Source organism: Schistocerca americana, unplaced genomic scaffold (genome assembly GCF_021461395.2).
Source record: "Schistocerca americana isolate TAMUIC-IGC-003095 unplaced genomic scaffold, iqSchAmer2.1 HiC_scaffold_271, whole genome shotgun sequence".
NCBI classification, from domain to species: domain Eukaryota; kingdom Metazoa; phylum Arthropoda; class Insecta; order Orthoptera; family Acrididae; genus Schistocerca; species Schistocerca americana.
In genome coordinates, this window is record NW_025725985.1 from 97,654 (window position 1) to 121,692 (window position 24,039).

General features: G+C 49.5%; 38 non-coding genes across 38 annotated transcripts; 7 read left to right on the top strand and 31 right to left on the bottom strand.

The window, feature by feature from the left end:
• Positions 1-131: 131 nt before the first annotated feature.
• Positions 132-213, bottom strand: Trnas-aga. Its single transcript has one exon. It is a non-coding gene; the product is annotated as a tRNA-Ser (tRNA).
• Positions 214-352: 139 nt separating this feature from the next.
• Trnak-uuu lies at positions 353-425 on the bottom strand. The gene has a single exon. It is a non-coding gene; the product is annotated as a tRNA-Lys (tRNA).
• Positions 426-721: 296 nt separating this feature from the next.
• Positions 722-793, bottom strand: Trnae-uuc. The gene has a single exon. It is a non-coding gene; the product is annotated as a tRNA-Glu (tRNA).
• Positions 794-1,101: 308 nt separating this feature from the next.
• Positions 1,102-1,174, bottom strand: Trnam-cau. The gene has a single exon. It is a non-coding gene; the product is annotated as a tRNA-Met (tRNA).
• A 979-nt stretch (positions 1,175-2,153) lies between these two features.
• Trnag-ucc lies at positions 2,154-2,225 on the top strand. The gene has a single exon. It is a non-coding gene; the product is annotated as a tRNA-Gly (tRNA).
• Positions 2,226-2,481: 256 nt separating this feature from the next.
• Positions 2,482-2,563, bottom strand: Trnas-aga. Its single transcript has one exon. It is a non-coding gene; the product is annotated as a tRNA-Ser (tRNA).
• A 139-nt stretch (positions 2,564-2,702) lies between these two features.
• Positions 2,703-2,775, bottom strand: Trnak-uuu. The gene has a single exon. It is a non-coding gene; the product is annotated as a tRNA-Lys (tRNA).
• A 296-nt stretch (positions 2,776-3,071) lies between these two features.
• On the bottom strand, positions 3,072-3,143 carry Trnae-uuc. The gene has a single exon. It is a non-coding gene; the product is annotated as a tRNA-Glu (tRNA).
• A 308-nt stretch (positions 3,144-3,451) lies between these two features.
• Trnam-cau lies at positions 3,452-3,524 on the bottom strand. Its single transcript has one exon. It is a non-coding gene; the product is annotated as a tRNA-Met (tRNA).
• Positions 3,525-11,006: 7,482 nt separating this feature from the next.
• Positions 11,007-11,078, top strand: Trnag-ucc. The gene has a single exon. It is a non-coding gene; the product is annotated as a tRNA-Gly (tRNA).
• A 256-nt stretch (positions 11,079-11,334) lies between these two features.
• Trnas-aga lies at positions 11,335-11,416 on the bottom strand. The gene has a single exon. It is a non-coding gene; the product is annotated as a tRNA-Ser (tRNA).
• A 139-nt stretch (positions 11,417-11,555) lies between these two features.
• On the bottom strand, positions 11,556-11,628 carry Trnak-uuu. Its single transcript has one exon. It is a non-coding gene; the product is annotated as a tRNA-Lys (tRNA).
• A 296-nt stretch (positions 11,629-11,924) lies between these two features.
• On the bottom strand, positions 11,925-11,996 carry Trnae-uuc. Its single transcript has one exon. It is a non-coding gene; the product is annotated as a tRNA-Glu (tRNA).
• Positions 11,997-12,304: 308 nt separating this feature from the next.
• Positions 12,305-12,377, bottom strand: Trnam-cau. Its single transcript has one exon. It is a non-coding gene; the product is annotated as a tRNA-Met (tRNA).
• Positions 12,378-13,357: 980 nt separating this feature from the next.
• On the top strand, positions 13,358-13,429 carry Trnag-ucc. Its single transcript has one exon. It is a non-coding gene; the product is annotated as a tRNA-Gly (tRNA).
• Positions 13,430-13,685: 256 nt separating this feature from the next.
• On the bottom strand, positions 13,686-13,767 carry Trnas-aga. The gene has a single exon. It is a non-coding gene; the product is annotated as a tRNA-Ser (tRNA).
• A 139-nt stretch (positions 13,768-13,906) lies between these two features.
• Trnak-uuu lies at positions 13,907-13,979 on the bottom strand. The gene has a single exon. It is a non-coding gene; the product is annotated as a tRNA-Lys (tRNA).
• Positions 13,980-14,275: 296 nt separating this feature from the next.
• Trnae-uuc lies at positions 14,276-14,347 on the bottom strand. The gene has a single exon. It is a non-coding gene; the product is annotated as a tRNA-Glu (tRNA).
• Positions 14,348-14,655: 308 nt separating this feature from the next.
• Positions 14,656-14,728, bottom strand: Trnam-cau. Its single transcript has one exon. It is a non-coding gene; the product is annotated as a tRNA-Met (tRNA).
• Positions 14,729-15,708: 980 nt separating this feature from the next.
• Trnag-ucc lies at positions 15,709-15,780 on the top strand. Its single transcript has one exon. It is a non-coding gene; the product is annotated as a tRNA-Gly (tRNA).
• Positions 15,781-16,046: 266 nt separating this feature from the next.
• Positions 16,047-16,128, bottom strand: Trnas-aga. The gene has a single exon. It is a non-coding gene; the product is annotated as a tRNA-Ser (tRNA).
• Positions 16,129-16,267: 139 nt separating this feature from the next.
• Positions 16,268-16,340, bottom strand: Trnak-uuu. Its single transcript has one exon. It is a non-coding gene; the product is annotated as a tRNA-Lys (tRNA).
• A 296-nt stretch (positions 16,341-16,636) lies between these two features.
• Trnae-uuc lies at positions 16,637-16,708 on the bottom strand. Its single transcript has one exon. It is a non-coding gene; the product is annotated as a tRNA-Glu (tRNA).
• Positions 16,709-17,016: 308 nt separating this feature from the next.
• Trnam-cau lies at positions 17,017-17,089 on the bottom strand. The gene has a single exon. It is a non-coding gene; the product is annotated as a tRNA-Met (tRNA).
• A 980-nt stretch (positions 17,090-18,069) lies between these two features.
• Trnag-ucc lies at positions 18,070-18,141 on the top strand. The gene has a single exon. It is a non-coding gene; the product is annotated as a tRNA-Gly (tRNA).
• A 256-nt stretch (positions 18,142-18,397) lies between these two features.
• On the bottom strand, positions 18,398-18,479 carry Trnas-aga. Its single transcript has one exon. It is a non-coding gene; the product is annotated as a tRNA-Ser (tRNA).
• A 139-nt stretch (positions 18,480-18,618) lies between these two features.
• Positions 18,619-18,691, bottom strand: Trnak-uuu. The gene has a single exon. It is a non-coding gene; the product is annotated as a tRNA-Lys (tRNA).
• Positions 18,692-18,987: 296 nt separating this feature from the next.
• Positions 18,988-19,059, bottom strand: Trnae-uuc. The gene has a single exon. It is a non-coding gene; the product is annotated as a tRNA-Glu (tRNA).
• A 308-nt stretch (positions 19,060-19,367) lies between these two features.
• On the bottom strand, positions 19,368-19,440 carry Trnam-cau. Its single transcript has one exon. It is a non-coding gene; the product is annotated as a tRNA-Met (tRNA).
• A 980-nt stretch (positions 19,441-20,420) lies between these two features.
• Trnag-ucc lies at positions 20,421-20,492 on the top strand. The gene has a single exon. It is a non-coding gene; the product is annotated as a tRNA-Gly (tRNA).
• A 256-nt stretch (positions 20,493-20,748) lies between these two features.
• Positions 20,749-20,830, bottom strand: Trnas-aga. Its single transcript has one exon. It is a non-coding gene; the product is annotated as a tRNA-Ser (tRNA).
• Positions 20,831-20,969: 139 nt separating this feature from the next.
• Trnak-uuu lies at positions 20,970-21,042 on the bottom strand. The gene has a single exon. It is a non-coding gene; the product is annotated as a tRNA-Lys (tRNA).
• Positions 21,043-21,338: 296 nt separating this feature from the next.
• Positions 21,339-21,410, bottom strand: Trnae-uuc. The gene has a single exon. It is a non-coding gene; the product is annotated as a tRNA-Glu (tRNA).
• Positions 21,411-21,718: 308 nt separating this feature from the next.
• Trnam-cau lies at positions 21,719-21,791 on the bottom strand. The gene has a single exon. It is a non-coding gene; the product is annotated as a tRNA-Met (tRNA).
• Positions 21,792-22,771: 980 nt separating this feature from the next.
• Positions 22,772-22,843, top strand: Trnag-ucc. Its single transcript has one exon. It is a non-coding gene; the product is annotated as a tRNA-Gly (tRNA).
• Positions 22,844-23,099: 256 nt separating this feature from the next.
• Trnas-aga lies at positions 23,100-23,181 on the bottom strand. The gene has a single exon. It is a non-coding gene; the product is annotated as a tRNA-Ser (tRNA).
• Positions 23,182-23,320: 139 nt separating this feature from the next.
• On the bottom strand, positions 23,321-23,393 carry Trnak-uuu. Its single transcript has one exon. It is a non-coding gene; the product is annotated as a tRNA-Lys (tRNA).
• A 296-nt stretch (positions 23,394-23,689) lies between these two features.
• Trnae-uuc lies at positions 23,690-23,761 on the bottom strand. Its single transcript has one exon. It is a non-coding gene; the product is annotated as a tRNA-Glu (tRNA).
• Positions 23,762-24,039: the final 278 nt, after the last annotated feature.

Consider the following 24,039-nt stretch of genomic DNA (forward strand, 5'->3'; position numbering starts at 1 on the left):
GACGCTTGGAATTCGCCCTTATCAAAAGGACAGGCACTATAAACGGCTGAGAGAGGCGAGGTGTGGAGAGGTACCAAAACGACAGGCAATCTGCGAAATTTTCTGCTCGTTGTTCTTAAAGAAAAAACCGACGCAGTCGGTAGGACTCGAACCTACGCTCCCAGAGGGAATCTGATTTCTAGTCAGACGCCTTAACCACTCGGCCACGACTGCTCGTAACTGAAGTTTCCCTGGAATCCTGAAGAATCCAACCGGTCTGCGCAGACTGTTGACAGGAAACGAACTCCGTGTACTGATTACGGCAGGGTTACCATCGCTAGGAGACGAGCCATTACGGAAACGTTAAAATCTTCGCCCGGACAGGGACTTGAACCCTGGACCCTTAGGTTAAAAGCCTAATGCTCTACCGACTGAGCTATCCGCGCTCACGCTCGTTGTGGATGGAGCGGCTGCAAGCAATGTAAATAACTGGAACGCGTGTGTAGGCGTACTACGGTAATTTCTGGCTTCTGGCGCAACTGGCGACTTCACCGACTTCCCACTGACGCTGGTAGCAGCCCAACAGCGGACCAGAGCCTCTTCTCCCTTTATTCCGGTGCCGACAGTAATTGCATCATGTGCCTGTTTTCCCCGATTACGTTCGGTCGAAGCTTCGCAAGGTGGGCGACAAACGACAGTTCGAAGGCCAAAACGTGGAGCGTTGTGTGCGCAAAAACTTCCGTTCCGGTACCGGGAATCGAACCCGGGCCTCCTGGGTGAAAGCCAGGTATCCTAGCCACTAGACCACACCGGAGTTGCTCGATAAGCGTGAGGTTTTCTCCGTCTCCTCTCGTATTTCGTGCTGAATCTGGACTCAGTGCAGTTCTCCGTTTGCGAGCATATTTGCGCCTACAGACTGGCATGGCGCACAGCTCGAAATTGACTATTCATTATTTTACTCCTAACAAGGGAAGAGAAAGATCAAAGTTGTACGTTGTCATAATTGGAAATAAACATATTGACGCTGGGGCGTAGACTCCTTGTGGATAACGAACGACAATTAAGTTCGTTCCCTAGCAACAGCAACGCCGTTAATTCAGCCATGATGTACAGCAAATTAAATGCCCCGGGTGAGGATCGAACTCACGACCTTAAGATTATGAGACTTACGCGCTACCTACTGCGCTACCGAGGCACGTTGCAAGTAATGTTACAGGAAACTTGGTAAGTCTCTCATATTAGAGATAGACAGTTTGCGCTTTCTCAAGAATCTGTTGTGTTGCTACACGTGCTTTCCCTACTTGCTAGATTAAACTGCTGCCGCAGCTTTTTCAACGGAACGCAGCACTGCCCGAGGTTACAGTACATCGCCCTTGCGGCACCTGAACACAGCGGCCTGTTGGGCCAGGCCGTCGTCAGAGTTCAGAAATAGCACGCGACCGTTCAAGTACGGTCTATTGCGTGCTGCGTGTATGGTTCTTCTCACAGCGAATCTTGCTATGCATTCCTGAGGCTGACGCAGCTCAGGCGAGGAATCGGCGCGGCAGCATTATAGCGAGAACAGCAGAACGATGCATCGGCCGGGATTCGAACCCGTGCCGTCCGCATGCTAAGCGAGCATTCACCAATTTTTTTTTTTTTTGTTCTCATTTCTTTCGTCGCATTTGTTGGGGGCGGACGTCCGATGGCGCCCGTTCATGTTCATCGTTGACTCGGTCTTTTATTACAGAGGGCAGATAACTCTCAGACCGAACACGCTGAGCTATCGTGCCGGCAAGCCTTAAGATTATGAGACTTACGCGCTGCCTACTGCACTACTGAGGCACATGCCATTGAACCACCGATGCTCGACAAGCTGCCCGTGCTTCCCGAGTACTTTTCTGCAGGGGAAAGTGGGATTGCCACCCAGCGACGTCGGATACAACCGAAAAAAGTGCTACACACGCGGAGTGCTCCACTACACTGCCTTAAAACGAATGCTCATCTCTATCGTGTGAGTAACCTTGCGGCCGCGGCGACTAGTCTTGCCCAAAGACGCAGCGTGCGTGGAGGCGCTACCCGAATGCGTGTGGATGCACCCTCCTACCTCGTAAAGCGCCTGCAGCTACTATCACCGTGGGCCGCTGCTGGCGGGCAGGAAGCCGACACAGCGGGGCGTTGCGAGCAGCGCCTGTGCGGTGGTGGTGTAATGGTGAGCATAGTTGCCTTCCAAGCAGTTGATCCGGGTTCGATTCCCGGCCACCGCAAGTGGCGCTGGTTTTTTCGTATGAGTATGTGAGCCGCGTGCTGTTAAATGAAGGTTTTTTTCGTCGTAGCTCCACGCAGACCATCCTGTCGTATGTCCCGACTTTGCTCGGCTGACGCGAAAGCTGACGCTTGGAATTCGCCCTTATCAAAAGGACAGGCACTATAAACGGCTGAGAGAGGCGAGGTGTGGAGAGGTACCAAAACGACAGGCAATCTGCGAAATTTTCTGCTCGTTGTTCTTAAAGAAAAAACCGACGCAGTCGGTAGGACTCGAACCTACGCTCCCAGAGGGAATCTGATTTCTAGTCAGACGCCTTAACCACTCGGCCACGACTGCTCGTAACTGAAGTTTCCCTGGAATCCTGAAGAATCCAACCGGTCTGCGCAGACTGTTGACAGGAAACGAACTCCGTGTACTGATTACGGCAGGGTTACCATCGCTACGAGACGAGCCATTACGGAAACGTTAAAATCTTCGCCCGGACAGGGACTTGAACCCTGGACCCTTAGGTTAAAAGCCTAATGCTCTACCGACTGAGCTATCCGCGCTCACGCTCGTTGTGGATGGAGCGGCTGCAAGCAATGTAAATAACTGGAACGCGTGTGTAGGCGTACTACGGTAATTTCTGGCTTCTGGCGCAACTGGCGACTTCACCGACTTCCCACTGACGCTGGTAGCAGCCCAACAGCGGACCAGAGCCTCTTCTCCCTTTATTCCGGTGCCGACAGTAATTGCATCATGTGCCTGTTTTCCCCGATTACGTTCGGTCGAAGCTTCGCAAGGTGGGCGACAAACGACAGTTCGAAGGCCAAAACGTGGAGCGTTGTGTGCGCAAAAACTTCCGTTCCGGTACCGGGAATCGAACCCGGGCCTCCTGGGTGAAAGCCAGGTATCCTAGCCACTAGACCACACCGGAGTTGCTCGATAAGCGTGAGGTTTTCTCCGTCTCCTCTCGTATTTCGTGCTGAATCTGGACTCAGTGCAGTTCTCCGTTTGCGAGCATATTTGCGCCTACAGACTGGCATGGCGCACAGCTCGAAATTGACTATTCATTATTTTACTCCTAACAAGGGAAGAGAAAGATCAAAGTTGTACGTTGTCATAATTGGAAATAAACATATTGACGCTGGGGCGTAGACTCCTTGTGGATAACGAACGACAATTAAGTTCGTTCCCTAGCAACAGCAACGCCGTTAATTCAGCCATGATGTACAGCAAATTAAATGCCCCGGGTGAGGATCGAACTCACGACCTTAAGATTATGAGACTTACGCGCTACCTACTGCGCTACCGAGGCACGTTGAAAGTAATGTTACAGGAAACTTGGTAAGTCTCTCATATTAGAGATAGACAGTTTGCGCTTTCTCAAGAATCTGTTGTGTTGCTACACGTGCTTTCCCTACTTGCTAGATTAAACTGCTGCCGCAGCTTTTTCAACGGAACGCAGCACTGCCCGAGGTTACAGTACATCGCCCTTGCGGCACCTGAACACAGCGGCCTGTTGGGCCAGGCCGTCGTCAGAGTTCAGAAATAGCACGCGACCGTTCAAGTACGGTCTATTGCGTGCTGCGTGTATGGTTCTTCTCACAGCGAATCTTGCTATGCATTCCTGAGGCTGACGCAGCTCAGGCGAGGAATCGGCGCGGCAGCATTATAGCGAGAACAGCAGAACGATGCATCGGCCGGGATTCGAACCCGTGCCGTCCGCATGCTAAGCGAGCATTCACCAATTTTTTTTTTTTTTGTTCTCATTTCTTTCGTTGCATTTGTTGGGGGCGGACGTCCGATGGCGCCCGTTCATGTTCATCGTTGACTCGGTCTTTTATTACAGAGGGCAGATAACTCTCAGACCGAACACGCTGAGCTATCGTGCCGGCAAGCCTTAAGATTATGAGACTTACGCGCTGCCTACTGCACTACTGAGGCACATGCCATTGAACCACCGATGCTCGACAAGCTGCCCGTGCTTCCCGAGTACTTTTCTGCAGGGGAAAGTGGGATTGCCACCCAGCGACGTCGGATACAACCGAAAAAAGTGCTACACACGCGGAGTGCTCCACTACACTGCCTTAAAACGAATGCTCATCTCTATCGTGTGAGTAACCTTGCGGCCGCGGCGACTAGTCTTGCCCAAAGACGCAGCGTGCGTGGAGGCGCTACCCGAATGCGTGTGGATGCACCCTCCTACCTCGTAAAGCGCCTGCAGCTACTATCACCGTGGGCCGCTGCTGGCGGGCAGGAAGCCGACACAGCGGGGCGTTGCGAGCAGCGCCTGTGTGGGATTCTGGCTTTAGCCGTCGCCGCGGTCGGACGTGCTTGTTGCTTGCTCCGCACACGCTAGCGCAATCGCCGGTGTTTTGTGTTTACGTACAGCTGTCTGTGCATTTTCGTAGTTTTATTGCATTTGGTGGTCCTGATAAGTGTTTGTGAAGTGTTATTGTCCATTCTCCGTTTCGTTCTTCGTCGCGATTTCGGTTTGTACCGGAATTTCGTCGGCACAGAAGATCATGTCTGACACCGTCAGGAAGAATACGTTAGTCTTCTCGTTCGAGAAGGAAACCCGGCCGGTCCAACCCACTGCACTGGAGATCCATGACTGGCTCACCGAGGTAATCTGTATCAATTCTGACTCTGTTCACACCACGCAGTTAGATGCTGAAAAATACTGTGTTTATGTTAAATTTCTGAACTCCGTGACTGTCGATAAGTTAATTGCAAAATGGGGTAATTCTGTTGAATTTGTTCATCGTGATGGTTCAACAAGTAATGTTTCTGTACGAAAAGCTGATATCATGTACACCAATGTGAGGATTTTGAACGTTCCTATCGAAGTTGACAATCAGTTGATCAAAGACGCTCTATCTAAATATGGGGAAGTTAAATCCATCTATAACGAAAGATGGTCGAAGCTGTACAAGATACAGTGTTATAATGGCATTAGGTCCGTCGAAATGGAGGTGAAAGCCAATATTCCGTCCCATATATCTGTTGCAGGTCATAAAGCACATGTTGTTTATTCTGGACAGGAGCGTACGTGTAATATTTGTAACGAGACAGGTCATTTCAGACAAGATTGTCCACGCCGTGTTTTTGTCCTCCGGAATAATCTAACACAGCGTCAAAAATTGACCCTTAGCGACGTCTTACCAAGCAGCAACTCCCCTCCTTCTGCTAATGACAGTGGTGCAGGTACTTCTACAATGCCCGCTGTAACTAACACAGAGTTCCCGCCTCTGCAAGTAATAACAAGTCACCCTTCTGTTCCCGAATGCGATCTTCAGAATAAGAAACGACCGTTGGAGGTGACTGATGACGGCTCGGACGGCGAGTCCTCCCGACACTCCCCCTCCACCCGCAAACAGAAGCAGTGTGACGCAGATGTGTTAGAGGAAACAGACAGTACATGTATGGAAATGACGACAGCGGCTAAGACAACCCAACCGCTGTCGGCTGCCGCACAGGTACCAACCGACCACGGAGGCGAAGCAGTAACGGTTGTCGCGGCGACGGACGTGCCGCACTCCGAACCCCATGAGGTGACGGAGCAGAACCGCATTCACGAACTCACCGACCCCCAACCAACCGATTCAGTCAGTGCCCTGGAGTTAGTGCCGGAAGGACAAGGAAGTGGACGTCATGAACAGGACACTGTTGAGGCAGCTTCGGTCTCAACGGTGGTGAAGATAGACAACGCGAAGGACGGTGCGTTGAACCACGATGTCCAAAGACGTAGACTCAAACCGCAACCTAATCTCAAAGCTTCCCGTAACCAAAGCAAACAACAACCTGGAAAAGATGACGCAACGGCCAAGAATGTCCTGTATGAAATTATTACGGAAAAACCTAAGGATGTCCCTTCAAGTACCATTAGTGATGGAAAGCCCCTCTGCAAAACTAAAACCCGAGAACTTAGGAATACTCCACCAAACTGAGGATCACATTTCAACAAAAAAAAAAAGGGGAAAAATATCGTTGAACCGCTTTATGTTCTGATTGTCCTATTGTCTTAGTCATTTTTCGGAGGAACCAAACGCAGTGGTTCATGTATTCTCCATACTCATAGGTATTTTTCTGTAGATTATTCTTGCAGGTGCTTGTTGACGTGGAATATTTTATCCCTTCTAGAAGCGACACAGCTCCCTGTTTTTCTCATTATTTTACAAATTTTTTTTTTATTCCTTTATGTACATTTTTATGTAAACTAAATGTCCCAGGCGTATACTTTTGCAACTATCAATATTAACAGGATTACATCGACGACTAAAATTGCGGCGCTCAAAGAGTACCTATATGAGTCAGGGACGGACATTGTTTTCCTACAAGAAGTTGTTCTCACTAACCTTACAGTGCCAGGATATTTGTCTATTTCAAATGTCTCGCTTGACACTAACATAGGGACAGCAATTTTAGTCCGGGAGGGGATCCCTGTCACAGATATTGAAAGATTGGAATCCGGCAGAGCGATAGGTATAAAAGTCTTTGGTTTTACTCTTATCAATCTGTATGCCCCTTCCGGCACATCCAATAGAATGGCAAGAGCACAGTTCTTTAAAGACGAGATCATTTATTTATTGCGGAAAAACCCAACGGATCTTATAATCGGCGGTGATTTTAATTGTGTGATCAATAAAAAAGACCAGGTTCCAAATTTTAATAACTGCAATGAATTGAAGCGTTTTGTCACTGTTTTACAGCTTAAAGATGCTTGGGAAATAACGTATCCCACATTTGTGGCTTTCACATATATCGGTCCTCAATCACGAAGTAGAATTGACAGACTCTACATATCGCAAAGTCTAGTCAGCTCTTTCATTAAAGCGGAGACGACTCCTGTCTACTTTTCTGATCATAGTGCCGTGCTTGCTACCGTCAGCCTTACTGCGCAACCTACTCGTCGTTTCAGAAGTCAATGGCACCTTAACATGTCACTGATGCAGGAAGACGGACTCGAGGAAAGTTTGACAGAAGCGTGGGCGATGTGCCTCCGCTCCGTAAACAGGCATGTCTCAGTACTAGACTGGTGGTGCAACAGGGCAAAGCCTAAACTGCGAAAAGTTCTCATCCATTATGGTGCACAACGATCGAAAGATTTGAAAAATTCCATAGAATTTTATTACACCATGCTGCGAAATCTATACGAGCAGGCAGACACTTCCAACATCCGTCTGGTAGATATCAAGCGAACCAAGGCCAAATTGCTCAGCATTAAAAGACAGCAGATGGAGGGTCTGAAAATAAAATCAAAGGCTAAAACAGTCGTGGAGGATGAACATGCTTCCTTGTACCATCTACTGAGGCACGAAAGAAATAGGAGACGCACCTTCATCGATGGACTTCAGTCTGAAAATGGCGAGACACTCACGACTCAGAGATACATCGTCAATGCAGTGCACAAGTATTACGAAGACCTATACTCAGTCAGTCCTGTATGTGAAGAGTCCTTCGATGATTACCTTAGTTCCATAGCTCCTCAGGTGTCGGACGAGGAAAACGAAAACCTTCTCGTCGAGTGTCCTAACGAAGAAATCTACAGAACCATCTGCAAATCTCCTTTGAAGAAATCACCGGGACCGGATGGTTTGCCTGTTGAATTTTATATACGATACTGGCCTTTGATTGGTGACATGTTTACCCGAATCACAAACGAGGTACTTCAGGGAAAACAGATACCTTCTGTCTTTAAAGAGAGTACAATAGTACTCATTCCAAAAACTACTGCAAAAACAAACCTTAATAACTTTCGTCCTATCTCTCTGTTAAACTCTGATTATAAAATCATCGGCAGAATTATAAACAACAGACTCTCACAGCTCGCTACAAAGATAGTAAGCCCATACCAGTCATGTGTTCCTAATAGGAGTATTTTTAAAAGCATAGCTGAATATAGAGATGTAATTGCAATCACTGCTGTGACCAATATCAAATGTGCTATCATGTTTATTGACTTCCAGAAAGCTTTTGATCGTGTGGATCATAGATTCCTTAAAGCCACACTGAAGAAAATAGGTTTTAATGAGCGCGTCCTAAGTGTGATTAGAAATATTGCAACAGGAATCAGCGCTTGTATCTCAGTCAACAGCCAGAGGACAAAGCAGATCCAGATCAGGCGTGGCGTGCCTCAAGGCAGCCCCCTCTCAATGCTCCTCTTCGTGCTGTCTTTAGAGCCTTTTCTCCGCAGTGTTCATGTCACCCTGACTGGCCTCACATTATCTGCTCACCGAACTGTTATAAACGCCTATGCCGATGATGTCGGAGTCGTAGTGCGTAATGCCGAAGACATTTCGAAATTGGACATACTAATTAAGAAGTACTGTAGCGTCTCCGGAGCGAGTCTCAACGCAAACAAAAGCAAACTTTTAAACCTACGGGGTTTTCAACACACCACATTAGCCTGGGCGACAAAAGTCACCCAGTGCAAAGCGCTGGGAATAACGCTGACGCCTTGTCCATTGAAAATGGCAGCTATCAATTGGAGAAATACGTCAGGACAAATTCTTGGAATAACAAGAGAAAACCTTTCCCGTAATATGAACCAGTTTCAGAGGGTACTTTTCATTAACAACTGCCTCCTCTCCAAAGGTTACTTTACAGCGCAGATCTTCCCGTTACCAAAAATGATTGGAAAACAGATAATGTCTACCATTGCCAGTTATCTGTGGAGAGGTGAAATATTCCGAGTAGCTGCAACAACAGCGACCTTAGATCCCAGGAAAGGAGGTTTAGGTTTAGTTGACATTAGAAATAAGGCGTCTGCACTTTTTATAAAAAGGACCGCCACTATCCTTAGCGACCACGCTGACAGCATCACAACTAAATTATTTGAAGTTGTCAGGCCTGCAAGTCTACAGCCACCGGTGAATGTGCAAAAAATCAATAACCGGCTCCAGCACGTTCGAGTATATTTCGTGGAACTCAGCTATCTTGGCAATGCCATAATCAACTCACGACGGATCACGGCCCGCGATATTCTGTGTCATCGAAGGAAAATGGAGGGGAGAAACAAATTAGAAAGCAAATACCCACATTTTGATTGGGACGCCATATGGGAAAATATTAATATGCGTGGTCTTCCATCCGACGTCAAATCAACATGGTATAAAACAGTGAATGGGACCATCAGCACTAATGAAAGGCTACATGCAATCGGCATTGGCGAAACGAATCTATGTCTTAAATGCAAACTGATAGATACGTTAGTGCACAGATTAACGTGCGGTGGGAATCTACAAATCTGCAATTGGATTAGAGAACAACTTGCATTTCTTACGAGGTCTTCGGTAGAAAATTTTCCCCCTGTGACATTCCTCAGGCCTCAGACTCGCTATTTTCCCGCAGCAAAAAACAACTCCGTCCACTGGTTAATGGGACACTATGTGAACTACGTAATTAATCACCTAGGATCTGACAATTCCATTGAGTTTTACGTGAACTTGAAGTTTGCTTTTTATAGAGCCCTGAAATATAAAGATCACAAGAAGAACTACGGCAATATGCTAAAAATAGTATTTGAGCGACTGGGCATTGGTTGACATGCGGCTGAGATAAACACAAATCATTTCTTTAAGCGAATGGACGCTTGTTTTTCTAAAAACCAGGAAAAAGAAAAAAATACAATTTTCCAGCTTCATATAACCATCAATTATACTCTGCTAACTCAGAAGGCTATTTTGTTTCGTTTCCACAGCAGAAGCCGGAAAAAAAAACGTTAAAAAGAAAAAAAAAAAATAAGAACAAGAAACAACAAAAAATCACCATCGTAGGGTACAGATATGGAAGTCTCATTCTTTTAATGGAAGAGGATTTTTCTCCTTTTTTTTTATTATTATTATACCTATCAAGAAGACAATAAGGCTATGGCAATAGTGCCTTACCATAACACTTATTTTTTGCATTCAATGAAGTTTCTTTCCCTTACAAGAAAAAAAAAAAAAGCGAAAATAAAACAAACAAACTAATATAAAAAAAAAAAAACTAGAACATGAGCAACCAAATATACACAATCAGCATCCATTGCTTCATGATTACTTTTCTGCTACAAAGAGGCATGTTTTTTGTTGTCAAGAAGCAGTGGGAATAATATATATCTACTAAATAAATACCGCACACGCTACAAGCTATCAGCTTCAATTGCTAATGCCTCAACATCAACTAAATTTTTTGTCTAAAATGAAGGATCAATCGGTTTAGGAGTAGGATGAACACAAAGCATAGCTTCCATACTCCGTCAAGAATATTATAACGAAGCAACAGCAACGGGACTGGGGGGAGACATCACGGCCAGGCCTCAAGTCTCAGACCCCTGCCCGTTTTGCCTCCACCCGCCTCATGCTGTTAATCTTCTATTCTCCTTTAAAAAATAAAAAAAAAATAAAAAAAAATAAAAATGGTGTAACGGTTAGCACTCTGGACTCTGAATCCAGCGATCCGAGTTAGAATCTCGGTGGAACCTTCGTTTAGTCTAAATTTTCTGTAATAAGCGTTTCTCGCCGAGGAAGTAGCAGCGATAGGCTCAGGGGTGTAGTTTCTACGTTTGTATTAAAAACGAGATGTCTATGAAACGGCTGAATATTGGTGCGACTATGTGACCTATATAGCACATTAAACGAGTAATGCCTGTAAGAGCAGGCAATTTTACTATAATTCGAAGAAATATCATTATCCTACGAAGGCTAAGAATCCCATGATTATCAACTAGCTACTAGAAGCTGAGCAAATGAATTTCCTTTAAAATAAAAAAAAAAGAAAAAAAAAAAAAAAAAAAAAAAAGAAAAAAAAAAGTGCGGTGGTGGTGTAATGGTGAGCATAGTTGCCTTCCAAGCAGTTGATCCGGGTTCGATTCCCGGCCACCGCAAGTGGCGCTGGTTTTTTCGTATGAGTATGTGAGCCGCGTGCTGTTAAATGAAGGTTTTTTTCGTCGTAGCTCCACGCAGACCATCCTGTCGTATGTCCCGACTTTGCTCGGCTGACGCGAAAGCTGACGCTTGGAATTCGCCCTTATCAAAAGGACAGGCACTATAAACGGCTGAGAGAGGCGAGGTGTGGAGAGGTACCAAAACGACAGGCAATCTGCGAAATTTTCTGCTCGTTGTTCTTAAAGAAAAAACCGACGCAGTCGGTAGGACTCGAACCTACGCTCCCAGAGGGAATCTGATTTCTAGTCAGACGCCTTAACCACTCGGCCACGACTGCTCGTAACTGAAGTTTCCCTGGAATCGTGAAGAATCCAACCGGTCTGCGCAGACTGTTGACAGGAAACGAACTCCGTGTACTGATTACGGCAGGGTTACCATCGCTACGAGACGAGCCATTACGGAAACGTTAAAATCTTCGCCCGGACAGGGACTTGAACCCTGGACCCTTAGGTTAAAAGCCTAATGCTCTACCGACTGAGCTATCCGGGCTCACGCTCGTTGTGGATGGAGCGGCTGCAAGCAATGTAAATAACTGGAACGCGTGTGTAGGCGTACTACGGTAATTTCTGGCTTCTGGCGCAACTGGCGACTTCACCGACTTCCCACTGACGCTGGTAGCAGCCCAACAGCGGACCAGAGCCTCTTCTCCCTTTATTCCGGTGCCGACAGTAATTGCATCATGTGCCTGTTTTCCCCGATTACGTTCGGTCGAAGCTTCGCAAGGTGGGCGACAAACGACAGTTCGAAGGCCAAAACGTGGAGCGTTGTGTGCGCAAAAACTTCCGTTCCGGTACCGGGAATCGAACCCGGGCCTCCTGGGTGAAAGCCAGGTATCCTAGCCACTAGACCACACCGGAGTTGCTCGATAAGCGTGAGGTTTTCTCCGTCTCCTCTCGTATTTCGTGCTGAATCTGGACTCAGTGCAGTTCTCCGTTTGCGAGCATATTTGCGCCTACAGACTGGCATGGCGCACAGCTCGAAATTGACTATTCATTATTTTACTCCTAACAAGGGAAGAGAAAGATCAAAGTTGTACGTTGTCATAATTGGAAATAAACATATTGACGCTGGGGCGTAGACTCCTTGTGGATAACGAACGACAATTAAGTTCGTTCCCTAGCAACAGCAACGCCGTTAATTCAGCCATGATGTACAGCAAATTAAATGCCCCGGGTGAGGATCGAACTCACGACCTTAAGATTATGAGACTTACGCGCTACCTACTGCGCTACCGAGGCACGTTGCAAGTAATGTTACAGGAAACTTGGTAAGTCTCTCATATTAGAGATAGACAGTTTGCGCTTTCTCAAGAATCTGTTGTGTTGCTACACGTGCTTTCCCTACTTGCTAGATTAAACTGCTGCCGCAGCTTTTTCAACGGAACGCAGCACTGCCCGAGGTTACAGTACATCGCCCTTGCGGCACCTGAACACAGCGGCCTGTTGGGCCAGGCCGTCGTCAGAGTTCAGAAATAGCACGCGACCGTTCAAGTACGGTCTATTGCGTGCTGCGTGTATGGTTCTTCTCACAGCGAATCTTGCTATGCATTCCTGAGGCTGACGCAGCTCAGGCGAGGAATCGGCGCGGCAGCATTATAGCGAGAACAGCAGAACGATGCATCGGCCGGGATTCGAACCCGTGCCGTCCGCATGCTAAGCGAGCATTCACCAATTTTTTTTTTTTTTTGTTCTCATTTCTTTCGTTGCATTTGTTGGGGGCGGACGTCCGATGGCGCCCGTTCATGTTCATCGTTGACTCGGTCTTTTATTACAGAGGGCAGATAACTCTCAGACCGAACACGCTGAGCTATCGTGCCGGCAAGCCTTAAGATTATGAGACTTACGCGCTGCCTACTGCACTACTGAGGCACATGCCATTGAACCACCGATGCTCGACAAGCTGCCCGTGCTTCCCGAGTACTTTTCTGCAGGGGAAAGTGGGATTGCCACCCAGCGACGTCGGATACAACCGAAAAAAGTGCTACACACGCGGAGTGCTCCACTACACTGCCTTAAAACGAATGCTCATCTCTATCGTGTGAGTAACCTTGCGGCCGCGGCGACTAGTCTTGCCCAAAGACGCAGCGTGCGTGGAGGCGCTACCCGAATGCGTGTGGATGCACCCTCCTACCTCGTAAAGCGCCTGCAGCTACTATCACCGTGGGCCGCTGCTGGCGGGCAGGAAGCCGACACAGCGGGGCGTTGCGAGCAGCGCCTGTGCGGTGGTGGTGTAATGGTGAGCATAGTTGCCTTCCAAGCAGTTGATCCGGGTTCGATTCCCGGCCACCGCAAGTGGCGCTGGTTTTTTCGTATGAGTATGTGAGCCGCGTGCTGTTAAATGAAGGTTTTTTTCGTCGTAGCTCCACGCAGACCATCCTGTCGTATGTCCCGACTTTGCTCGGCTGACGCGAAAGCTGACGCTTGGAATTCGCCCTTATCAAAAGGACAGGCACTATAAACGGCTGAGAGAGGCGAGGTGTGGAGAGGTACCAAAACGACAGGCAATCTGCGAAATTTTCTGCTCGTTGTTCTTAAAGAAAAAACCGACGCAGTCGGTAGGACTCGAACCTACGCTCCCAGAGGGAATCTGATTTCTAGTCAGACGCCTTAACCACTCGGCCACGACTGCTCGTAACTGAAGTTTCCCTGGAATCGTGAAGAATCCAACCGGTCTGCGCAGACTGTTGACAGGAAACGAACTCCGTGTACTGATTACGGCAGGGTTACCATCGCTACGAGACGAGCCATTACGGAAACGTTAAAATCTTCGCCCGGACAGGGACTTGAACCCTGGACCCTTAGGTTAAAAGCCTAATGCTCTACCGACTGAGCTATCCGGGCTCACGCTCGTTGTGGATGGAGCGGCTGCAAGCAATGTAAATAACTGGAACGCGTGTGTAGGCGTACTACGGTAATTTCTGGCTTCTGGCGCAACTGGCGACTTCACCGACTTCCCACTGACGCTGGTAGCAGCCCAACAGCGGACCAGAGCCTCTTCTCCCTTTATTCCGGTGCCGACAGTAATTGCATCATGTGCCTGTTTTCCCCGATTACGTTCGGTCGAAGCTTCGCAAGGTGGGCGACAAACGACAGTTCGAAGGCCAAAACGTGGAGCGTTGTGTGCGCAAAAACTTACGTTCCGGTACCGGGAATCGAACCCGGGCCTCCTGGGTGAAAGCCAGGTATCCTAGCCACTAGACCACACCGGAGTTGATCGATAAGCGTGAGGTTTTCTCCGTCTCCTCTCGTATTTCGTGCTGAATCTGGACTCAGTGCAGTTCTCCGTTTGCGAGCATATTTGCGCCTACAGACTGGCATGGCGCACAGCTCGAAATTGACTATTCATTATTTTACTCCTAACAAGGGAAGAGAAAGATCAAAGTTGTACGTTGTCATAATTGGAAATAAACATATTGACGCTGGGGCGTAGACTCCTTGTGGATAACGAACGACAATTAAGTTCGTTCCCTAGCAACAGCAACGCCGTTAATTCAGCCATGATGTACAGCAAATTAAATGCCCCGGGTGAGGATCGAACTCACGACCTTAAGATTATGAGACTTACGCGCTACCTACTGCGCTACCGAGGCACGTTGCAAGTAATGTTACAGGAAACTTGGTAAGTCTCTCATATTAGAGATAGACAGTTTGCGCTTTCTCAAGAATCTGTTGTGTTGCTACACGTGCTTTCCCTACTTGCTAGATTAAACTGCTGCCGCAGCTTTTTCAACGGAACGCAGCACTGCCCGAGGTTACAGTACATCGCCCTTGCGGCACCTGAACACAGCGGCCTGTTGGGCCAGGCCGTCGTCAGAGTTCAGAAATAGCACGCGACCGTTCAAGTACGGTCTATTGCGTGCTGCGTGTATGGTTCTTCTCACAGCGAATCTTGCTATGCATTCCTGAGGCTGACGCAGCTCAGGCGAGGAATCGGCGCGGCAGCATTATAGCGAGAACAGCAGAACGATGCATCGGCCGGGATTCGAACCCGTGCCGTCCGCATGCTAAGCGAGCATTCACCAATTTTTTTTTTTTTTTGTTCTCATTTCTTTCGTTGCATTTGTTGGGGGCGGACGTCCGATGGCGCCCGTTCATGTTCATCGTTGACTCGGTCTTTTATTACAGAGGGCAGATAACTCTCAGACCGAACACGCTGAGCTATCGTGCCGGCAAGCCTTAAGATTATGAGACTTACGCGCTGCCTACTGCACTACTGAGGCACATGCCATTGAACCACCGATGCTCGACAAGCTGCCCGTGCTTCCCGAGTACTTTTCTGCAGGGGAAAGTGGGATTGCCACCCAGCGACGTCGGATACAACCGAAAAAAGTGCTACACACGCGGAGTGCTCCACTACACTGCCTTAAAACGAATGCTCATCTCTATCGTGTGAGTAACCTTGCGGCCGCGGCGACTAGTCTTGCCCAAAGACGCAGCGTGCGTGGAGGCGCTACCCGAATGCGTGTGGATGCACCCTCCTACCTCGTAAAGCGCCTGCAGCTACTATCACCGTGGGCCGCTGCTGGCGGGCAGGAAGCCGACACAGCGGGGCGTTGCGAGCAGCGCCTGTGCGGTGGTGGTGTAATGGTGAGCATAGTTGCCTTCCAAGCAGTTGATCCGGGTTCGATTCCCGGCCACCGCAAGTGGCGCTGGTTTTTTCGTATGAGTATGTGAGCCGCGTGCTGTTAAATGAAGGTTTTTTTCGTCGTAGCTCCACGCAGACCATCCTGTCGTATGTCCCGACTTGTCCCGACTTTGCTCGGCTGACGCGAAAGCTGACGCTTGGAATTCGCCCTTATCAAAAGGACAGGCACTATAAACGGCTGAGAGAGGCGAGGTGTGGAGAGGTACCAAAACGACAGGCAATCTGCGAAATTTTCTGCTCGTTGTTCTTAAAGAAAAAACCGACGCAGTCGGTAGGACTCGAACCTACGCTCCCAGAGGGAATCTGATTTCTAGTCAGACGCCTTAACCACTCGGCCACGACTGCTCGTAACTGAAGTTTCCCTGGAATCGTGAAGAATCCAACCGGTCTGCGCAGACTGTTGACAGGAAACGAACTCCGTGTACTGATTACGGCAGGGTTACCATCGCTACGAGACGAGCCATTACGGAAACGTTAAAATCTTCGCCCGGACAGGGACTTGAACCCTGGACCCTTAGGTTAAAAGCCTAATGCTCTACCGACTGAGCTATCCGGGCTCACGCTCGTTGTGGATGGAGCGGCTGCAAGCAATGTAAATAACTGGAACGCGTGTGTAGGCGTACTACGGTAATTTCTGGCTTCTGGCGCAACTGGCGACTTCACCGACTTCCCACTGACGCTGGTAGCAGCCCAACAGCGGACCAGAGCCTCTTCTCCCTTTATTCCGGTGCCGACAGTAATTGCATCATGTGCCTGTTTTCCCCGATTACGTTCGGTCGAAGCTTCGCAAGGTGGGCGACAAACGACAGTTCGAAGGCCAAAACGTGGAGCGTTGTGTGCGCAAAAACTTCCGTTCCGGTACCGGGAATCGAACCCGGGCCTCCTGGGTGAAAGCCAGGTATCCTAGCCACTAGACCACACCGGAGTTGCTCGATAAGCGTGAGGTTTTCTCCGTCTCCTCTCGTATTTCGTGCTGAATCTGGACTCAGTGCAGTTCTCCGTTTGCGAGCATATTTGCGCCTACAGACTGGCATGGCGCACAGCTCGAAATTGACTATTCATTATTTTACTCCTAACAAGGGAAGAGAAAGATCAAAGTTGTACGTTGTCATAATTGGAAATAAACATATTGACGCTGGGGCGTAGACTCCTTGTGGATAACGAACGACAATTAAGTTCGTTCCCTAGCAACAGCAACGCCGTTAATTCAGCCATGATGTACAGCAAATTAAATGCCCCGGGTGAGGATCGAACTCACGACCTTAAGATTATGAGACTTACGCGCTACCTACTGCGCTACCGAGGCACGTTGCAAGTAATGTTACAGGAAACTTGGTAAGTCTCTCATATTAGAGATAGACAGTTTGCGCTTTCTCAAGAATCTGTTGTGTTGCTACACGTGCTTTCCCTACTTGCTAGATTAAACTGCTGCCGCAGCTTTTTCAACGGAACGCAGCACTGCCCGAGGTTACAGTACATCGCCCTTGCGGCACCTGAACACAGCGGCCTGTTGGGCCAGGCCGTCGTCAGAGTTCAGAAATAGCACGCGACCGTTCAAGTACGGTCTATTGCGTGCTGCGTGTATGGTTCTTCTCACAGCGAATCTTGCTATGCATTCCTGAGGCTGACGCAGCTCAGGCGAGGAATCGGCGCGGCAGCATTATAGCGAGAACAGCAGAACGATGCATCGGCCGGGATTCGAACCCGTGCCGTCCGCATGCTAAGCGAGCATTCACCAATTTTTTTTTTTTTTTGTTCTCATTTCTTTCGTTGCATTTGTTGGGGGCGGACGTCCGATGGCGCCCGTTCATGTTCATCGTTGACTCGGTCTTTTATTACAGAGGGCAGATAACTCTCAGACCGAACACGCTGAGCTATCGTGCCGGCAAGCCTTAAGATTATGAGACTTACGCGCTGCCTACTGCACTACTGAGGCACATGCCATTGAACCACCGATGCTCGACAAGCTGCCCGTGCTTCCCGAGTACTTTTCTGCAGGGGAAAGTGGGATTGCCACCCAGCGACGTCGGATACAACCGAAAAAAGTGCTACACACGCGGAGTGCTCCACTACACTGCCTTAAAACGAATGCTCATCTCTATCGTGTGAGTAACCTTGCGGCCGCGGCGACTAGTCTTGCCCAAAGACGCAGCGTGCGTGGAGGCGCTACCCGAATGCGTGTGGATGCACCCTCCTACCTCGTAAAGCGCCTGCAGCTACTATCACCGTGGGCCGCTGCTGGCGGGCAGGAAGCCGACACAGCGGGGCGTTGCGAGCAGCGCCTGTGCGGTGGTGGTGTAATGGTGAGCATAGTTGCCTTCCAAGCAGTTGATCCGGGTTCGATTCCCGGCCACCGCAAGTGGCGCTGGTTTTTTCGTATGAGTATGTGAGCCGCGTGCTGTTAAATGAAGGTTTTTTTCGTCGTAGCTCCACGCAGACCATCCTGTCGTATGTCCCGACTTTGCTCGGCTGACGCGAAAGCTGACGCTTGGAATTCGCCCTTATCAAAAGGACAGGCACTATAAACGGCTGAGAGAGGCGAGGTGTGGAGAGGTACCAAAACGACAGGCAATCTGCGAAATTTTCTGCTCGTTGTTCTTAAAGAAAAAACCGACGCAGTCGGTAGGACTCGAACCTACGCTCCCAGAGGGAATCTGATTTCTAGTCAGACGCCTTAACCACTCGGCCACGACTGCTCGTAACTGAAGTTTCCCTGGAATCGTGAAGAATCCAACCGGTCTGCGCAGACTGTTGACAGGAAACGAACTCCGTGTACTGATTACGGCAGGGTTACCATCGCTACGAGACGAGCCATTACGGAAACGTTAAAATCTTCGCCCGGACAGGGACTTGAACCCTGGACCCTTAGGTTAAAAGCCTAATGCTCTACCGACTGAGCTATCCGGGCTCACGCTCGTTGTGGATGGAGCGGCTGCAAGCAATGTAAATAACTGGAACGCGTGTGTAGGCGTACTACGGTAATTTCTGGCTTCTGGCGCAACTGGCGACTTCACCGACTTCCCACTGACGCTGGTAGCAGCCCAACAGCGGACCAGAGCCTCTTCTCCCTTTATTCCGGTGCCGACAGTAATTGCATCATGTGCCTGTTTTCCCCGATTACGTTCGGTCGAAGCTTCGCAAGGTGGGCGACAAACGACAGTTCGAAGGCCAAAACGTGGAGCGTTGTGTGCGCAAAAACTTCCGTTCCGGTACCGGGAATCGAACCCGGGCCTCCTGGGTGAAAGCCAGGTATCCTAGCCACTAGACCACACCGGAGTTGCTCGATAAGCGTGAGGTTTTCTCCGTCTCCTCTCGTATTTCGTGCTGAATCTGGACTCAGTGCAGTTCTCCGTTTGCGAGCATATTTGCGCCTACAGACTGGCATGGCGCACAGCTCGAAATTGACTATTCATTATTTTACTCCTAACAAGGGAAGAGAAAGATCAAAGTTGTACGTTGTCATAATTGGAAATAAACATATTGACGCTGGGGCGTAGACTCCTTGTGGATAACGAACGACAATTAAGTTCGTTCCCTAGCAACAGCAACGCCGTTAATTCAGCCATGATGTACAGCAAATTAAATGCCCCGGGTGAGGATCGAACTCACGACCTTAAGATTATGAGACTTACGCGCTACCTACTGCGCTACCGAGGCACGTTGCAAGTAATGTTACAGGAAACTTGGTAAGTCTCTCATATTAGAGATAGACAGTTTGCGCTTTCTCAAGAATCTGTTGTGTTGCTACACGTGCTTTCCCTACTTGCTAGATTAAACTGCTGCCGCAGCTTTTTCAACGGAACGCAGCACTGCCCGAGGTTACAGTACATCGCCCTTGCGGCACCTGAACACAGCGGCCTGTTGGGCCAGGCCGTCGTCAGAGTTCAGAAATAGCACGCGACCGTTCAAGTACGGTCTATTGCGTGCTGCGTGTATGGTTCTTCTCACAGCGAATCTTGCTATGCATTCCTGAGGCTGACGCAGCTCAGGCGAGGAATCGGCGCGGCAGCATTATAGCGAGAACAGCAGAACGATGCATCGGCCGGGATTCGAACCCGTGCCGTCCGCATGCTAAGCGAGCATTCACCAATTTTTTTTTTTTTTTGTTCTCATTTCTTTCGTTGCATTTGTTGGGGGCGGACGTCCGATGGCGCCCGTTCATGTTCATCGTTGACTCGGTCTTTTATTACAGAGGGCAGATAACTCTCAGACCGAACACGCTGAGCTATCGTGCCGGCAAGCCTTAAGATTATGAGACTTACGCGCTGCCTACTGCACTACTGAGGCACATGCCATTGAACCACCGATGCTCGACAAGCTGCCCGTGCTTCCCGAGTACTTTTCTGCAGGGGAAAGTGGGATTGCCACCCAGCGACGTCGGATACAACCGAAAAAAGTGCTACACACGCGGAGTGCTCCACTACACTGCCTTAAAACGAATGCTCATCTCTATCGTGTGAGTAACCTTGCGGCCGCGGCGACTAGTCTTGCCCAAAGACGCAGCGTGCGTGGAGGCGCTACCCGAATGCGTGTGGATGCACCCTCCTACCTCGTAAAGCGCCTGCAGCTACTATCACCGTGGGCCGCTGCTGGCGGGCAGGAAGCCGACACAGCGGGGCGTTGCGAGCAGCGCCTGTGCGGTGGTGGTGTAATGGTGAGCATAGTTGCCTTCCAAGCAGTTGATCCGGGTTCGATTCCCGGCCACCGCAAGTGGCGCTGGTTTTTTCGTATGAGTATGTGAGCCGCGTGCTGTTAAATGAAGGTTTTTTTCGTCGTAGCTCCACGCAGACCATCCTGTCGTATGTCCCGACTTTGCTCGGCTGACGCGAAAGCTGACGCTTGGAATTCGCCCTTATCAAAAGGACAGGCACTATAAACGGCTGAGAGAGGCGAGGTGTGGAGAGGTACCAAAACGACAGGCAATCTGCGAAATTTTCTGCTCGTTGTTCTTAAAGAAAAAACCGACGCAGTCGGTAGGACTCGAACCTACGCTCCCAGAGGGAATCTGATTTCTAGTCAGACGCCTTAACCACTCGGCCACGACTGCTCGTAACTGAAGTTTCCCTGGAATCGTGAAGAATCCAACCGGTCTGCGCAGACTGTTGACAGGAAACGAACTCCGTGTACTGATTACGGCAGGGTTACCATCGCTACGAGACGAGCCATTACGGAAACGTTAAAATCTTCGCCCGGACAGGGACTTGAACCCTGGACCCTTAGGTTAAAAGCCTAATGCTCTACCGACTGAGCTATCCGGGCTCACGCTCGTTGTGGATGGAGCGGCTGCAAGCAATGTAAATAACTGGAACGCGTGTGTAGGCGTACTACGGTAATTTCTGGCTTCTGGCGCAACTGGCGACTTCACCGACTTCCCACTGACGCTGGTAGCAGCCCAACAGCGGACCAGAGCCTCTTCTCCCTTTATTCCGGTGCCGACAGTAATTGCATCATGTGCCTGTTTTCCCCGATTACGTTCGGTCGAAGCTTCGCAAGGTGGGCGACAAACGACAGTTCGAAGGCCAAAACGTGGAGCGTTGTGTGCGCAAAAACTTCCGTTCCGGTACCGGGAATCGAACCCGGGCCTCCTGGGTGAAAGCCAGGTATCCTAGCCACTAGACCACACCGGAGTTGCTCGATAAGCGTGAGGTTTTCTCCGTCTCCTCTCGTATTTCGTGCTGAATCTGGACTCAGTGCAGTTCTCCGTTTGCGAGCATATTTGCGCCTACAGACTGGCATGGCGCACAGCTCGAAATTGACTATTCATTATTTTACTCCTAACAAGGGAAGAGAAAGATCAAAGTTGTACGTTGTCATAATTGGAAATAAACATATTGACGCTGGGGCGTAGACTCCTTGTGGATAACGAACGACAATTAAGTTCGTTCCCTAGCAACAGCAACGCCGTTAATTCAGCCATGATGTACAGCAAATTAAATGCCCCGGGTGAGGATCGAACTCACGACCTTAAGATTATGAGACTTACGCGCTACCTACTGCGCTACCGAGGCACGTTGCAAGTAATGTTACAGGAAACTTGGTAAGTCTCTCATATTAGAGATAGACAGTTTGCGCTTTCTCAAGAATCTGTTGTGTTGCTACACGTGCTTTCCCTACTTGCTAGATTAAACTGCTGCCGCAGCTTTTTCAACGGAACGCAGCACTGCCCGAGGTTACAGTACATCGCCCTTGCGGCACCTGAACACAGCGGCCTGTTGGGCCAGGCCGTCGTCAGAGTTCAGAAATAGCACGCGACCGTTCAAGTACGGTCTATTGCGTGCTGCGTGTATGGTTCTTCTCACAGCGAATCTTGCTATGCATTCCTGAGGCTGACGCAGCTCAGGCGAGGAATCGGCGCGGCAGCATTATAGCGAGAACAGCAGAACGATGCATCGGCCGGGATTCGAACCCGTGCCGTCCGCATGCTAAGCGAGCATTCACCAATTTTTTTTTTTTTTTGTTCTCATTTCTTTCGTTGCATTTGTTGGGGGCGGACGTCCGATGGCGCCCGTTCATGTTCATCGTTGACTCGGTCTTTTATTACAGAGGGCAGATAACTCTCAGACCGAACACGCTGAGCTATCGTGCCGGCAAGCCTTAAGATTATGAGACTTACGCGCTGCCTACTGCACTACTGAGGCACATGCCATTGAACCACCGATGCTCGACAAGCTGCCCGTGCTTCCCGAGTACTTTTCTGCAGGGGAAAGTGGGATTGCCACCCAGCGACGTCGGATACAACCGAAAAAAGTGCTACACACGCGGAGTGCTCCACTACACTGCCTTAAAACGAATGCTCATCTCTATCGTGTGAGTAACCTTGCGGCCGCGGCGACTAGTCTTGCCCAAAGACGCAGCGTGCGTGGAGGCGCTACCCGAATGCGTGTGGATGCACCCTCCTACCTCGTAAAGCGCCTGCAGCTACTATCACCGTGGGCCGCTGCTGGCGGGCAGGAAGCCGACACAGCGGGGCGTTGCGAGCAGCGCCTGTGCGGTGGTGGTGTAATGGTGAGCATAGTTGCCTTCCAAGCAGTTGATCCGGGTTCGATTCCCGGCCACCGCAAGTGGCGCTGGTTTTTTCGTATGAGTATGTGAGCCGCGTGCTGTTAAATGAAGGTTTTTTTCGTCGTAGCTCCACGCAGACCATCCTGTCGTATGTCCCGACTTTGCTCGGCTGACGCGAAAGCTGACGCTTGGAATTCGCCCTTATCAAAAGGACAGGCACTATAAACGGCTGAGAGAGGCGAGGTGTGGAGAGGTACCAAAACGACAGGCAATCTGCGAAATTTTCTGCTCGTTGTTCTTAAAGAAAAAACCGACGCAGTCGGTAGGACTCGAACCTACGCTCCCAGAGGGAATCTGATTTCTAGTCAGACGCCTTAACCACTCGGCCACGACTGCTCGTAACTGAAGTTTCCCTGGAATCGTGAAGAATCCAACCGGTCTGCGCAGACTGTTGACAGGAAACGAACTCCGTGTACTGATTACGGCAGGGTTACCATCGCTACGAGACGAGCCATTACGGAAACGTTAAAATCTTCGCCCGGACAGGGACTTGAACCCTGGACCCTTAGGTTAAAAGCCTAATGCTCTACCGACTGAGCTATCCGGGCTCACGCTCGTTGTGGATGGAGCGGCTGCAAGCAATGTAAATAACTGGAACGCGTGTGTAGGCGTACTACGGTAATTTCTGGCTTCTGGCGCAACTGGCGACTTCACCGACTTCCCACTGACGCTGGTAGCAGCCCAACAGCGGACCAGAGCCTCTTCTCCCTTTATTCCGGTGCCGACAGTAATTGCATCATGTGCCTGTTTTCCCCGATTACGTTCGGTCGAAGCTTCGCAAGGTGGGCGACAAACGACAGTTCGAAGGCCAAAACGTGGAGCGTTGTGTGCGCAAAAACTTCCGTTCCGGTACCGGGAATCGAACCCGGGCCTCCTGGGTGAAAGCCAGGTATCCTAGCCACTAGACCACACCGGAGTTGCTCGATAAGCGTGAGGTTTTCTCCGTCTCCTCTCGTATTTCGTGCTGAATCTGGACTCAGTGCAGTTCTCCGTTTGCGAGCATATTTGCGCCTACAGACTGGCATGGCGCACAGCTCGAAATTGACTATTCATTATTTTACTCCTAACAAGGGAAGAGAAAGATCAAAGTTGTACGTTGTCATAATTGGAAATAAACATATTGACGCTGGGGCGTAGACTCCTTGTGGATAACGAACGACAATTAAGTTCGTTCCCTAGCAACAGCAACGCCGT